This window comes from Theropithecus gelada, chromosome 13 (assembly GCF_003255815.1).
Source record: "Theropithecus gelada isolate Dixy chromosome 13, Tgel_1.0, whole genome shotgun sequence".
NCBI classification, from domain to species: domain Eukaryota; kingdom Metazoa; phylum Chordata; class Mammalia; order Primates; family Cercopithecidae; genus Theropithecus; species Theropithecus gelada.
In genome coordinates, this window is record NC_037681.1 from 9,114,638 (window position 1) to 9,130,962 (window position 16,325).

The window sequence follows — 16,325 nt, forward strand, 5'->3', positions numbered from 1 at the left end:
GAGAATTAAGGTGACTATTGTTCAACTCCATAATTTCTAAATTTGGGTTGTGATCATTCCTGGCAATAATTAGACTCACTGCCTCTTTGGAAAAAATACTTTCTTGGCAGGAAAATGAAATTAATAAACAACAGTATATTTAGGCCCTGGGGAAGTCTTATTCATAGACCTTACCCAGAAAGTAGATTTTATTCAATGAGCTTCAGGAAGGAAATTGAAGGCTTAATTTGTATTTCTTTCTCAGAGGTAGATGTATAAATCTTTGGAAACTTTTTCTATCTTTGAAATATGTTGCCTTAGACAAGCCTTGATTCTGACGATTCACTGAAGACTTACTAAGAGCATAAATTGATGTCGAGGACAGTTGATCCAAACAGCAACAAGGGATAATAGAAATACCAGCGGCTGCCTCACCAAGGGAAAATAAATGATTTTTTACGGCTAACTTCTTTTTCCCTTATGGATAAAGGAGAAGTATGAAAATATATTTCTATCTTATCCATGTAGTTTTGATACTTCATCTTTGAGAAAAGAAATTGCTGATCACCATTTAATAGAATATGGCACTGAGCGACCAAAGGAAGAAGAGAAAACGCTGCTCATTTGAAAGGTTACCAATTTGGTTATCACTTTCTGAGTGAGGGTCAGTATTTCCTAGCAATTCAGACCAAATAAATGTTGAAGACACATAGAAGAACTAAGCACACAGCCCACTGTTCCTTGGCTTTGCTCTGAGAAGAGAAGCGATCTCTTCTTCACTGAAGACTTTTCACCTACCCTGCCCCCTCCACTGTTGTTAGCAGGGAGATGGATCTAAGACTGGGAGGCATGAACCCCTCCCCACGCCCCAAACTTCCTGTCTGTAACTGGGAAATGGGGCTCAGGTTGTGCTTGTGATGCTAAGCATCTTGGGAGAGACCAGGAGGTCTCCTAGTATGAGCGGGAAATTATCCACAGTCTAATCACACAGACCCAGTGGCACACACCTTCAGAACAAGAATCTCTCAGGGCTGTGGAGTAGGAGCCAGGCATATGGACCCCACATGTGTACACTGTACATGACTTATGGATTGGGCTCACGGCTTTTCTTGCCCATGCATACAGCTATTTATTTCTATATGTGTATAGCTTGTTATGATTAACAAATTCAACATTTTGAAAGGAACTTTTAAATACATCTCATAATTTTTTGCCAATGTGTTTTTTTCTCAACAGATAATGCAAGTACCATTGCTAACATGTATGGATTTATGAATGCTGAGATTAAGAAGGAATCGTGAGTCTCTACAAGGTTGGAGACCATGATGTGCCCTGCCTGGCTGACTCTGGCTTCACACTCTGCATTGTGTGTGCAGGGAGCTTCTGGAGACTCTGACGAGCATCTGGTTACCTCTGCGCAACACAGAGGACAGGTTGAGGAGGACAGAAAGCTGAGGGGCTTCTTCAGGGAAAAATAATCTTAGTGTAGCATCCCTGTAAGCCGGCCTCTGTTTTACTTGAAGGTGAGTTAGGGACATATGGAAACCCTTATGTTCCCAAACATCCCCCACATACGTTCTGAATGTTCCATGCTCCTGTAACCAGGAGAGCTCGTCCTTCACTGTGGAGAATCCACAGTGGACTGGACTCCAAATACTTGGTTTACAATGAAGCCAGGTTGGTTTACCACCGTGTTGAACTAACACATCTCCTGTGTTCTTTTCTTGAAGAAACACCTTGATTAGAAGAGAAGGCATGAGATTTAAGGAATCTGGAAAGGGAGGAGAGTCCCATGAGGGAGGAACAGTGTGGGTTTTTCTGCCATTAATTTAGATTGGAGGCATGATGGTTCTATGTCAACATGGAACAGAAGGGAGGAGTCAGGAACTCCCATCCAGCAGAACAGGATGGGGTGGATGGTGGTCTGTGATGGAGGCAGAGATTCAGCCAGGTAGGAGAGGCCCAATGTGTTAGTACAATTCCAAAACAGTCCTGTTTGAGGCAATAGCTGGCCCTGGAGCTCCAAGCTGGCCCTAACAGCAGCATAGAAGTAGAGGCATGAGGCTGTGTGCAAGTGGAGAGTCCTGTGGGCTGCAAGTCAATGTTCAGGGTGTCTGCTTTGGAGAACAAGGATCTCATCACTAGATAGGCTTTTGGGGACTGGGCTCCAAATACCAGGAGAGGGGTGGACACAAGCCTTTAGCATCATGGGATGAGAGCCAAAAGCCAAGGGAGGTCATAGATCTAAGTGATTACAGGAGGGACATGTGGCAACAAACACTCCTTGGGGGCTACCATGAGAACCCAGAGCATAGTACTGCAACAGCAAGATTTGGGATGAAGATAAGAACTAAGCCTTGGGGCCATAATGATAGAAATGACAAGGCCATAGGCTGAGGCAATTTGAATACAGCTAAATACTGCCAAGCCTGTATCTGAGTCTGTGTACTATGGTGGTATTGTTACTGTGCCTCAGGACAATTTACTAAGGAGGGCTTCAGACAGGGAAGTTGGTAGTGATGCCTTCAAAGAAAGAAAGTCCTCTGAACCTTCACCTGACCCCAGGGGAACATGGCCAGCTTTGGTCTAAGACATTCAGCTTTGGTCTAAGACATTCAGCCTCCTTAGCATAGCAAAATGAAGCTATTCTTGTGTCCCTCTAGTGCAAAAGTTGTACATTAAGTTGAGCAGCCAAATCATAGCCACATATAAAAGGTTTCTTTACTGTGGCTGTTTTCCTCGTGCATAACTGCTCTTTGAGGAGTATGGGAAGGTGAGAGCAGTGATATCACAGTAGGATTTAGGCATTTCTAGGTCTCTTAATTAAAATATCACCAGCAGAACTTCCCATATTACTTCCTCCACTGTGAAACTCACCATGCATAGCGAGGGCAGGAGAGTCTGCCACAGTCTCTGGCACTGGAGAAAATGAAGTGAATAGGGAACACAGCAAGATAGACCTTGCTTTTTACCAGTGCTTGGAGTGGCCCCAAGGAGAAGGGAGGATCTTTGGGCACCCTGTTCATCCTTGTGACATTGGTGGAATAAAAAGAAAGAAAGAGAGAAGAAGAGGCCTAACCAATTGTTTTTAAGATTGGGTCGCTAGAACCCTGGGATTGAAAACTGACATGCCCAGTTCACTTCCATGGGTGATGGGTCCCTCCTGAGAGGTAGGGAATATGATAAATATGTAGGATTGGCATTTTACGGGTGCTGGGACCTTGCAGTCTTCTTCAACTGCTCTATCTGCAGAGCTAAGCCCAGATTCTGACATACGGGAGGTCTATAATAAATATTTGTTGCATTTATAAGTGAATGGCCTTTTTCTCTCAAAGGCTGAGAAGGACCTCTGAAGACACATTAACTTACTCAATAGCTTCCATTCAGCTTACCATTACCAGCAATGAGTAAGTTTATACATTCACGATAGTCCCGATAAAACAGCATAGCCTAAGATCATTGTTTCTGGACAGAGTTTGAAAGACTCCAGTGAGAAGCACTGTCTTGACTGTAAGTAAGCAGATCCGTTGCGACACTTCCAAGGTGAAGATAGCCAGCCTATGTCATATTTATATTTTTCGATATAAGGTGTGTCTGTATAATAGCACCTCAAGGAACATAAGAAAGCACTTTTATTCTATCATATGAAATGCACGCTACCTATTTATCATTGCTTTTTTGGGAGGAATTAATGAAATCTGTGACATGTACCCAACAAAAGTTTAGGGTAAATGGAGTCACTGCTGGTACCAACCACAGGGTACTCTGTTGCTGCTGGGTTCAGAGGGAGTTGCTTGAGTTTCTTTTCTTTTCTTTTCTTTTTTTAATCCTGTTTTTGTGTCTTTCCTTCTCATTTTCAAGCTCTGTCTCTTCTCAATTTATTTATTTATTTTTGCTTCTTTTTTACATGCTATTTTCATTTCCTTTTATGTTCAGCTCTGTTCTGGAATTCCCCAAGTGTTACTCCCTTCTCCAGTAAACTCCATGCAGAGCAATGGCACGCAGGAGACGGTCTCAGCTTCACATTTGGAATGAGCCAGTCTAAGAGATCATCTTCTTATGAAGGGACAGAAAGGTTCTCCCTGAAGTTATGCCAACACAGAGGTATTTGTCAACTAGTTTTTACCACTAGAATTGGAAATTATATCACAGCAGTTTCTAGAAGCTGTGCCTAATATGTGTAGTCACTGAAGAAAACTATGTGTTGACTACATGACTGGCTACTGAATGTATATATAAATAAGCATTGTAAATTTTACAACTTGACATAAACAGATGTAAACTGTCTGTAGTCATGCCATCTGAAAAGGGTGAGCAGCTTTGCAAAGGTTCCATCAAATCTCAGGAGAGCAAAAACCTCACATTCCTTTTTCTTCATCCCCAGGGACTTGCTTGGATTTCTTCAAATCCATCATTTGTGTCGTGTCAGGCCATGACTATTTATCTCTGTGATGAATACTTAATGCAAATGGAAAGCCATCCTGAGGGAGGCTGGCATCCGTACCTACTGAGAAGGCCAGTAAACGGTGTGTGAAGCACCAACGTCAAAAGCCATTAACACAAATGAAAATTAACATCTTTCATCAAGGTCTAATAGTGCACCAACAGGTAGGCCAACCACTGTGCTGCCTGTTTACAGAAACACGTTGCTAATCAGTCAGCACAATCTTCTCAATACCAGTGTTCCTCCACATTTGCTTCTTAAACCTTTTGAGAGCATTAAATTAGCTTCAATTAGTAAAGCTGATGTGTGCAGAAATATTGAACATTTTAAGGTAATGGAAAACACCCTGCTGGCTGAGAAATATCATTTCTATCTGGAGCCCATTTTTGTAGCACAAGCTGCTGGCTGCGTATCTTGAAAGGTTAACCACAGGTTCATTACAATCCAAAACATTGATGTTGACATTGTTTTGCATTTCTTACAGATCATTAAAAAGCTTAATATGTATATCTCTAGTGATGAGGTTCCATCTGGAAGTGTAGGATTTAATTCATGGTTTTGAATTTTACCTTTTTCCCTGTTAGAGCACAAAAGAAAAACTATCGCACCATGAAAGTCCTCTATCATGTGAATAGTGTCCATACACATACAACAGTGAAATATGGCCAAGCAGCAATAATGAAACAGTCACCCTTTTCCTCATGATAGCCATGTACATTCTCAGCTCTCCAATTCGTTGCCACCGTTAGCTCTGTTTTATTTATTGTGCCTGAAGCCTGATTTCCAATGGGAGGCCTTGTATAATGGAATGCCAGTAGACTTCTAGCTCCCTGTGATTTAGATGCCAGCTTTATTCTCCATAATAAAAGGAGAGAACTAGACACACATAATGAGAAAATACATTTTATCTACTGGCCAGTGTTCATATGTTGAAGGTTAGAAGGGCTTTGGTTTTCAGCTGTCACTAAATTTCACAGAGTTAGGTGACATAATTTCACACCTTCCTGTGGATAATAATGAGAGGAGAATTTTAAATGTGAGATTTGACATTTGACATCAAAGAATGTTATCTCAGTGATCAAATACAAAACAAAAATTAAATACAGCATTATACAGGAGTAGTTATTTATCCTCACCCATCATATTGTGAAGGAAATTATTGTATCAATAAAAATGAAATAAAAAATAGTCTGGTGTTATAGCTGAAGGGGAAGGGTGAAGGTGGAAGGAGGGTGGGAATGAGAGACAGGGAGAAAAGATACTAGTGTGTCCCATGGAATTCAGAGTTTCTACTTTGAAAATAGAGAAACCTGAAAGTCTTGACACTGATTTGTGGTTGGGTTTGGACCATGGAGAGCAGCAGAAGGAGATCACAGGGAAGGAAAAGGGGTGAGTGACCGACATGCCAAACAGTGGAACCAACTCTGAGATTCACCTTTCATCATACCCCAGGGGACCAGCCAGTCACGTGGTGGCTGCTGCACATATTAGACCCAAATCCTTGCACTTCATGGGTAGGCACATATTTGACTTACAGATTTTATTTTCCTACCTACAGCTCTTCTTTCACAACTACCATTCCTGGACTTACAGAATGCCATATTCATTGACACACAATGTTGCCACTGCCCAAGAGATGTATTTTACGGCAAAGGAAGTGTAGTAATGAGCTTGCAACCATGAGGTTCATGAGTTCTTACCAAGATCCCCATGCCTCAGGAGCATCTGGCCTGATGGAACAGTGAATAGGCTTGCTGAAGATTCAAATATAGCACTAGTTAGAGCACACACCTCATGATGTGGGACTATACTCTTATACGTGTTGTGTATGCCTTTAACCAGTGGAGAATACATGGTGTTATGTCTATCATTAACACAATGCTCAGATCTGGTAACTAAGGAGAAGTGGAAATGGTCTCTTTCAGTATTCTTCCTGTTAACCTACTTGAATTTTTTTCCTTCTGTTCCCACAACCTAGGCCTTGTGTTTTTAGATGGCCTAATAACTGACGAGTGAGTGCTTCCATCCAGGAATATTATCATCCTTCCATTGAGCTGGAAGCTGAGATTGCCACTTGCCATTTTGGCTTCCTCAAGCTATAAAACAAACAGATAAAGATGTCACTGTGGCAGCTGTAGGGATTGATCTCAATTACCAAAGTCAATTTAACTTGCTGTTATACAGTGGGGATAAGGGAGACTATGCTTGGGTCAGAGGATTTATTGGGGAGCCTTCTATTACCTTCTTGTCAAAAAGTACTAGCCAGAAAAATTATTCAACAACCCCCAGAAAAATAAAAAAAAAAATAAAACAAACAAACAAATGAAAAAAACCTACCACCACCAAAAGGCCACCAAGGAATCAAATCCCAGTGAAATAAATTTTGATTCACTCCACTAGGTAAACAACCTCTGCAATACAGCAGAAGGAGAGGGACAAAGAGGAGGTGGTGGAATATGCAGCTGCAATGACCAATTTAGGCTGCATGAGCAGCTGTAGGACTGGGACTCCAAGATCTGTTTCCTGCTAATGAACTTTTTCTGTTTTCCCTTCTAACAGTAGTGGCTTTGAGATTTCAAGTGTAGAATGACAGCATTGACATTACCTATCAACATTCCCCTTGATTGTTGCTGACTCCAGAGTCCTTGTGGTTTCCCTACACTCTGCACACATCTTTGTGAATAGTCACTTATATAAACTATCCTAAAATTATCCAGTTAATGTGCGGTCTCTTTCCTGCTTGGACTTTAAATAATATACCCCTTAAACAAGTATTTCAAGATTATCTTCTAATTTTTTTGATAAATATTTTATAACAATTATTTTCAATATTTGTTTAATTGTACTAGATGAACTTCTTTTACACACATTATCTCATACATGACGCTCATACCAATATTTGGAAAATATATTAATGTTTCTACTTCATAGATAAGGAAAATAAGAATAGAACTGTCAAAATGTCCAGATTCGTAAACGTGAAGCAACAGAGCTGAAATTGATTTTTTTTTCTTCTGGATCCTTTCCATTATACAGTAGCTGTTTCATAAATAGCTCAAGTGCCTTTTTTATTGTATACAATAACATTCACTTCTTCTGATGTACAGCTTTGTGAGCTTTAATACCTGCATAGAGCTATTTAGCCTCCACCACAATGAGAACACAGAAAATTCACATCATCTCCCCAAATTGTCCCATGCTATTTCTTTGCTATCCATCTGTGTTCCCATTATTCCAACACCATTTCTTGAGAAGATTATCTTTATCCATTAAATTATTTTTTTTGTAAATTTATTAGACAACAATCGCCCATATTACTGTGGATCTATTTCTGGACTCTATTTGGTATCTATATTTTTGCTCACAATGTATTGACTATTGAAGCTTTATATCTGGTGATGTGAGTCCTTCAACCTTATTCTACTTTTTGAAAACAATTTGACCATTCTAATTTTTTTTTTTTTTTTGCTTTCTATGTCATTTTAAAATCAGTTTATCTATATCTACAAAAATATTGCTTAGATTTTTATTGTAATTGAAATAACCTAGTATAAATTTGGTGGAGTTGTTAAATAAACTATATTAATTTTTCAGATCCATTAACACAGCATGTCCCTCCATTTATTTAGGTCTTTGATTTCTTTAATCAGTGTGTATGAATTTTCAGCATGTAGATCTTGCTCATACAAAGGGTCTTCAAAAAGTTAATGAAAAATGCATATTATCAATTTTTTGCACCAAAATAAACTCTTATTAATGTAATATAGCATTTTTGAACATGATCTAGTTTGAGACATTAAGAAGGACAAGAACAACTGTCCTATGGCAAGCATTCTTATCAGAGCAACATGAACTCTGCTAAAATTAGAGCAAGAAAAAATATCAGATTTGTGATGAATCTTGGATGGAAGAATGTGGAAATCATTGTTGCTTTATAGAAAATTTATAGACACAATGCCCCCTCAAAAATGAGCAGTTTATATATGGTTAACTCATTTTAAGAAGGGACAAGATGATTTTGAAGGTGAAGTTCACAGCAGCAGAGAATCTACATTCACATTAGCTTGCAAGAAAAAAAAATTACCTTGTTTATGCTGTAATTGAAGAGCACCAAAGACGGACAGGTGAAACAATAGCCAACACCATAAACATCTCAATTGGTTCATTGTACACAATTCTAACTAAAAATCTGAAGTTGAACAAACATTCTACTTGATGGGTGCCAAAACCACTGGGCCCACATCAGCTGCAGACAAGAGCAGAGCTTTCTGTGGAAATTTTAAACAAGTACGATCAAGATATTGAAGCATTTCTTCAAAGAATTTCCACAGGAGATGGAATGTGGCTTTATCAGCATGATCCTGAACTCAAAGCACAATCAAAGCAATGGCTACCAAGAGGTGGAAGTGGTCCAGTCAAAGCAACAGTGGACCAGTCAAGAGCAAAGGTTATGACAGCACATTTTTGGCTTGCTCAACATGTTTTTCTTGCTGAGTATCTGGAAGGTAAAAGGACAATAACATCTCCTTATTATTAAAATGTTTTGAGACAGCCAACTAATTAGCAGAAAAGCACCCGAAGAAGCTTTGCCAGAGAGTGCTTCTCTATCACAATGCTTCTGTTCATTCCTCTCATTAAATAAGGTCAATTTTGTAGAAGTTTTGGTGGAAAATTATTAGGCATTAACTTACAGTCCTGATCTGGCTTTTGTGGACTTCTTTTTGTTTCCCAAATATTAAAAAAATCTGTCAAGGGCATCCATTTTTCTTCAGTTAATAATGTAAAAAAGACAGCATTGACATAGTTAAATTCCCAGGACCCTCACTTCCTTAGGAATGAAGTAATTGGTTTGTGTAGTCACTAACAAAAGTATCTTGATGTTCATGGAGCATAGGTAGAGAAATAAAGTTCATATTTTTTATTTTTATCTTTTGATTTTATTTTTCTATGAACATTTTGAGGTCCCCTTGAGTGTTGTTGTGTTTACACCTAACTAATTTTGTACTAATTTTACACCTAACTAATTAGAACTGTTTTACTAATTTTAGCTTACAGTTCTTCAATATGGAATTGTTTAAGTACGTGGAAATATGAACAAGAATTATAAGTTGACTTTGTATTCTGAAGCCATGCTAAATTCAATTATTTGTTCTAGAAGGATTTTTTTGGTAGATTCCTTGAACATTTCTACATAAATAATGATACTGTCTGTGAATAGGAAACATTGCATTTTTTCCATTTTGTAGACATTTATTTGTCTTGCTTTGTTATACTGACCAGACAAAACTCTTTTAAAATTTATATGGAGCCAAAAAAGAGCCCAATAGCCAAAGCAATCCTAAGCTAAAAGAACAAAGCCAGAGACATCATGCTACCTGACTTCAAACTGTGCTACAAGGCTGCTGTAACTGAAGTAACCTGGTGCTGGTATAGGAACAGAAGCATAGACCAATGGAACAGAATAGAGAACCTGACATAAGGCCACACATTTACAACTATCAGATCTTTTACAAACCTGAGAAAAACAAGCAATAAGGAAAGGATTCGCTATTTAATAAATGGTGCTGGGATAACTGGCTAGTCATATGCGGAAAATTGAAATTGGAACCTTTCCTTAAACCATATACAAAAATCAACTGAAAATTGATTCAAGACCTAAATGTAAAACTCAAAACTATAAAAATCCTGGAAGACATCCTAGGCAATACTATTCAGGACATAGGCACAGACAAAGGTTTCATAATGAAGACGCCAAAAGCAATTGCAATAAAAGCAAAAATTGACAAATGGGATCTAATTAATTTAAAAAGCTTCTGCACAGCAAAAGAAACTATCAACAGAGTAAGCAGACAACCTACAGAATAGGAGAAAATTTTTGCAAACTATGCATCTGACAAAGGTCTTATATCCAGCATCTTTAAGAATCCAACATATGGAAAAAAAAGCTCAACATCACTGATGATTAGAGAAATGCAAATAAAAACCACAGCGAAATACCATACCACACCAGTCAGAATGGCAATTATTAAAGTAAAAAAAATGACCTGATGGTGATGCTGTGGAGAAAAAGGAACACATTTATACTGTTGGTGGGAGTGCAAATTATTTCAACCATTGTGGAAGACAGTGTGGTGATTTCTCAGAGACCTAAAGACAGAAATACCATTCAACCCAGCAATCCCATTACTTGGTATATACCCAAAGGGGAATATAAATCATTCTATTATAAAGACACATGCACGTTTACATTCATTGCAGTACTATTCACAATAGCAAAGACATGGAATCAACCTAAATGCCCATCAATGATAGACTGGATAAAGAAAATATGGTACATAAACAGCACGAAATACTATGCAGTTACAAAAAAGAATGAGATCATGTCCTTTGCAGGTACATGGATGGAGCTGGAGGCCATTATCCTTAGCAGACGAACACAGGAACAGAAAACTAAACACTGCATGTTCTCACTTATAAGTGGGACCTGAATGATGATAACATGTGGACACTTTGAGGGCAACAGCACACACTGGCCCTATCAGAGGGCCAAGAGTGGGAGAAAGGAGAGAATCACGAATAGTAACTAATGGGTACTAGGCTTAATACCTGGGTGGTGAAATAATGTGTACAACAAATCCCCATGATACATGTTTACCTATGTAACAAGCCTGCACATCCTGCTTATGTACCCTTGAACTTAGAATAAATGTTTAAAAAAAGGATTTGAAGAATATGGTAGTGTAGGTCATTGTAAACTCCCAAAAGGTGGATGGAACCACACAGAGAGGATATTTACGAGGAAAAGGCCCAATGGCAAAATCTTGTGATTAAGAGGTAGTGAGAAGAAGGGACTCTAGCAAAAAAGGGGCCCACACCACAGAGTATGGGATGTTCAGAAAACCTGGAAGATGGGGTTTAAGGTCAGTTTCATTTAAAAAACTCCTCTAGAGAGTCTAATATGCAGTTACATTTGAGAACCACAGGACTAGAACGGTAGAGCTCAAACTTTGGTGTTTGTGAGGACGATCCGGGGATCTGCATAAAATGCAGGTTGTGTTTCATTAGGTCTAGGAAAGCCTCGATATTCTTCACTTGGACCAAGTTTTGCAGAGCTCCTGGTTCCAGGGCCACATTTTGAAACACAAGAGTTTACTGGACAATCACGTAATGTCTTCCACCATACCCTTAGGGTGTGGTATTTTATCTGCCTTAAAGACTTTCTTCCCTGGTACCTGATCCCGGTAGATGGGTGTGACTTGTCACCAGGACCTAGCTTCTTCTGATGTGGCCTCAAGACAAGGTTATGCCCTGTCCCTACATGCTGCCTTCATTTGGTCTAGTCTAGGCATCAGGCTTCTCTGGGTCTCAGAAACACTGCACAAGCAGATGAGCTTATTCTTGAGAAGCCAATGGGAGCAAAAGTTCTGGAATGTCCTTTTATTTTTGTTATGGTTGAGTTTCTTCCCCATTACCTGTCGTTTTATCCTAAGTACCATAGGCATGAAGGTCATGATAAAATTTTCTACTTTGGTTTTTCCTCTGGTTCTAGACAATAACCAAAAATGAGTTTTCTCTCTGCCTTGGACAAAATGCAGAATTGAGCCTGCTGTCAGGGGGCTTCCTTATACAGCACATCCAACTGGATCCAAGACCTCTCTTCATCTGACCTCTCCCCCACCTCTATCTATGGTACTGTCAAAACAACAACAACAGCCAAAAAAGAACAAACAACAATAACAAAACAAAAACACCTTTCCCACTAGCTGTCCATGGCTTAAGTCAGTGTATAGGCACACACTGGCCAGCACCTGCCTCAAGGAGCTAAGAGCAGCAAACTTCATGCTTTCCACTTCATTGCAGAGAGTCTGCCCTTGAACTTTGATGTACGTGATATTCAGGTTAGGGAAGCCGCTGTCCTGTGCTTCTAGAGTCCAAAGCAAAGACTCCGAAGGCATGCAAGTTTTAATTTTCCTGTGCTTGTTCCTAGAAAACATGTAGCATCCAACTCACTGAGACCTTTTGGCCACACAATGTATACATAGGACATGTGCCCCTTGAGGACCGGGATTCCTGAGGGTTGGCTCTTTATGGGCTGGAATTGATGCTGTTTGGCACCTCCTGGCAGGAAGGTGAAGATCCATGTAACCTGCCTCGTAGACCCCCAGGGCCCCAGTTCATGCTATCAATTGCTAACCAAGAGTAAGAGAGACAAACTATATTATTGATGACCTGTGTACTCATTGAAAGGGGTTTTAGCCAAGTTGGAAAGTATCAGGATGGTGAGATTTTGACTCACAAAGGATTTTCTACAGGCACCACGTATGTGCTAGTAAGGTAATGAGTAGGCACTTAAAATTTCAGAGAGGACTCTAAGTAATGCCACCAGGAACTCAGCAGTGTGACTGTGGATGTTCTTGGAGTCACAGCCAAGGGTGAGAACAGTCAGAGGTAGTCCTGGTCTGTGTGCTAAAGAGAAAAAGGGATCAGAAGTCTCTCTTAGACTTGGCCAACTGCAACTCTAAACAGTTCAATTATGGCTGGGCTCGGTGGCTCAAGCCTGTAATCCCAAAACTTTGGGAGGCTGAGGTGGGTGGATCACGAGGTCAGAGATCGAGACCATCTTGGCTACCCGGTGAAACTCCGTCTCTACTAAAAATACAAAAAACATTAGCCGGGCATGGTGGCTGGTGGCTGTAGTCCTACCTATTCGGGAGGCCGAGGCAGGAGAATGGCGTGAACCCAGGAAGCGGAGCTTGCAGTGAGCTGAGATCACGCCACTGTACTCCAGTCTGGGTGACAGAGCGAAGACTCCATCTAAAAACAATAGAAAAACTAAACCAAAAAAACCCATAGCAACCCAAGTATGAAATCGCAGGGAGTTTATCCAAGTGCCAGGGTGGACCCAATAAAAATGAGATGGGGCACAAGCCTGCAGAAGCACTGGGGGGATTTCTTGGGGTCACGGAAAGAGGTGGGGATGCACCTCGTGAGAGGTCATAGTTTGGAAACTGCAAGAATCTTATGGGCTGCTGCCCATGGCCCATTTGTACAGTGACCTCACCATGCACCAGGTGCCTACTGCTGAGGCCCCATCCTGGTGCCCTCATTTCCCAGTTGTGAGGTCTTGGGGAATTCTTTTAAGCTCGCTGCCCTCCAGATTCTCATCTGGAACATGGGATGTAGGGATGTGTCTAAGGAGTTATGGATATGTGAAGGATGGAGCAGTGTCCAGCATCGTGTGATTGCTTAATAGATACTACTTGTTGTTTTTATTATTGTGGGTTGTTATTCTTTACAAAAGATAAATAATAGCTATGATTGGCTACAATAGTCAGTGAATTATTATTTCTCTTCATAAAATAAAACCCCATACGCCTGAGTGTACCAGTGGAAGTGATGTCTCCTGGCAGGAAAGGGCAGTTGAATGATAGATAGAACTGTCCCCAGTGTCTCTTCTCCCTGAGCGCCCCTCTTCCATCACTTAGGCCCCAGGCAGATGTAGTATAGGGACGTTTCCTGTACCATCTACCTCTGAGCCAAGAGTGGATACAAAGCTTGCCTGATCTCTCAGCAGAAACAGTAGAACCTATGAAACCTCACCTACGGGACAATAAAGGGGAGATAGACCAAGAACGTAGAAAAGCCCAAATATCTTAAAAGTATAATTTTCTTTCTGAAACTTATGGGTCTCCATTTTGAGTGAAGTCTCCACCATTTTAAGTGAGGTCTCAGAACAAACAGAGATCTTTGTGCCGACTCCTTATCGCTGCCCTGCCTCTGATGCCTTCTTGATCGCTCATCTCTCAAAAGTCCTTGCAAAGGTGTCTCTAGAAAGTGCTCCACCCACCTACAGCTTCCCTCCTGATTTCCCCTTTTTATTCTGAGCTATTTTTCATGCAAGTGACCTCTACTAAAATGTAATGAGGGCATTCTACTGTGCACTCCAAAATAACTGTGTCAGAGCACCACAGCAAAGGCATATGGCTCCACGATCAGAATCGTGTATACACCATAACCAAGTTGTTTTGTCATAGGAGCCAAATGACTTTCTTTAATTTGCTTAATATTCACTGAGAAAATATGGTTATAATGAATATTTTTCATTGACTTTCACAGGTTCAGAGTCCAGTGATGAGAATTAAATTTATTATTCCAAAAATAGGTTCCATTTTAATCTAGGTTTATGGTATTGTCCAGATTCACTTTCGTCTTGCCCCCTCGACTGTGACACACAGCTGTATGGGTGGCAGCTCAGGTTCCCTGGGTGGCAGACATTGGCATGAAGGGGTTTCTTATTGACGTTGTGCATGTTAATACTCAATTCAGTGGTTAGAGATCATCTACTTTGTGCCAGTCATTGTGTGAGAAAGTGGGTAATGGAGAGGACATCGGTCAGACCTTTGTGGCTGCCCCCATCTTTTGCAAATTGCCTGTCCATTTGACAGTCTCCCCACCTCACCCTATGGAAATCCAATCCCTAATACAGAAAATACATCATGTTTTCTAGCCTTCTTGGGAGCACACACCTCTTCTTAGACTTTCCTGTGAGCATCCGGGACCTGCCCTCTTCACACACATGGAGTATTTCCCGTTTCCTTCTTCCAGGGGTGCTGACACAAAGCCTGACAGGCCTCTGGGAACTGGGATCAGGGGACCCTTGAGCCCCTTAGGCTTCTCATCCCTCAAATATCTTTCCCTTGGGGTTTTGTGCTTCCTCCACCAAATTCCTTCTTCTATTCCATGCAGTTTAAGGACATTTCATTTATCTTGTAATCTGTTGTAATCCTTTACATTTTCAGAACATTAACCCTGCTTGTTCTTTAAAGACCCTATATTCTTTTCGGTGTTCTAGATTGGAAGCTCCCTGTTCACCCACACCTCATGTTGTAAAGCCAAGAGAATACATTAGGATTATCCCACTCTGCGTCTCCACTTTAAAACATTCTTCTTCTTCTTCAAAGCATTCTTTTTCTTTGAAGAACAAAGCCTTCCTCTTATCATCATTCTTGTGGCTAAAACTGACAAAAGCTTCCTCTGACTCCCCTCATTCATGAAGGACTTTGGCAATAGGCTTTCAGTCTTTCTCCAAGGAAAGAGTGTGTAACTTCATTTTAACTTTACTCAATTTGAGCTTCCTGCTTTCATGGCTACATTCTGGGTTTATAATGGCCCAGAACTTTGGCACAACTTTTTAGCCTAGATATTTACACTGAAATGTTGCATGACCATATTGTTTTTTCTAAATGTCAACCTCTTTGGCCATCTCTCTGGGAACTGTTAGTCTACAATCATTGTGCAAACTTACATGAACTAAGATAACATCTCCAAAATATAATTAGCCTCAATGTTTTATTTAAAAACAAAAGTAATATGTGTTTTCATTTAAAAAGTAGGCTTATTTTTACAGCTAGCTTCCAAAGAAAATCATACTTTAAGGCTTAGTGCCAGCATTTGTGTGTCATAATTTTGCTTTCTATTTTATATACTGATATTATTGCCTGTAGTGTAGAAAATCAAACAACAACACATCTGTTTTTTCTTTCTTTCTGCATCTTTCATTTGGGATTAATATACATGCTGAAAGGTAACGTTAGTCAGCACCTGCAAAGCGTGAGAGCAATTTGAATGTGTTTGCATAGGCATACATCTTCATGCCTAACAAAAGATTCCTTCTGGAGTGCGTGTGTGTGTGTGTGTGTGTGTGTGTGCATGCATGTGTGTAGACTGTCTTATAAAAAATATATTCTGCAGAAGAAATTACATTTTGAAGAGAATCATTCTTTTCATTGCCCTGGAGGATCAGGGTTGAAAATGTATCCAGATAAAGAAGCCTGACTTCGTCCCTTGAGCCATTTGCCATCTCTATGCTAAGCTCCCTTAGTATTTGATGCTGTTTTGGCCA

The 16,325-nt window shown here is 40.2% G+C and overlaps 1 long non-coding RNA gene across 1 annotated transcript; it reads left to right on the forward strand.

The window, feature by feature from the left end:
• Positions 1 to 1,380: 1,380 nt before the first annotated feature.
• LOC112636977 lies at positions 1,381 to 4,949 on the forward strand. The gene is made up of 3 exons (XR_003122363.1): positions 1,381 to 1,502; positions 4,364 to 4,587; positions 4,908 to 4,949. It is a non-coding gene; the product is annotated as an uncharacterized LOC112636977 (long non-coding RNA).
• The last annotated feature ends 11,376 nt before the right edge of the window (positions 4,950 to 16,325 follow it).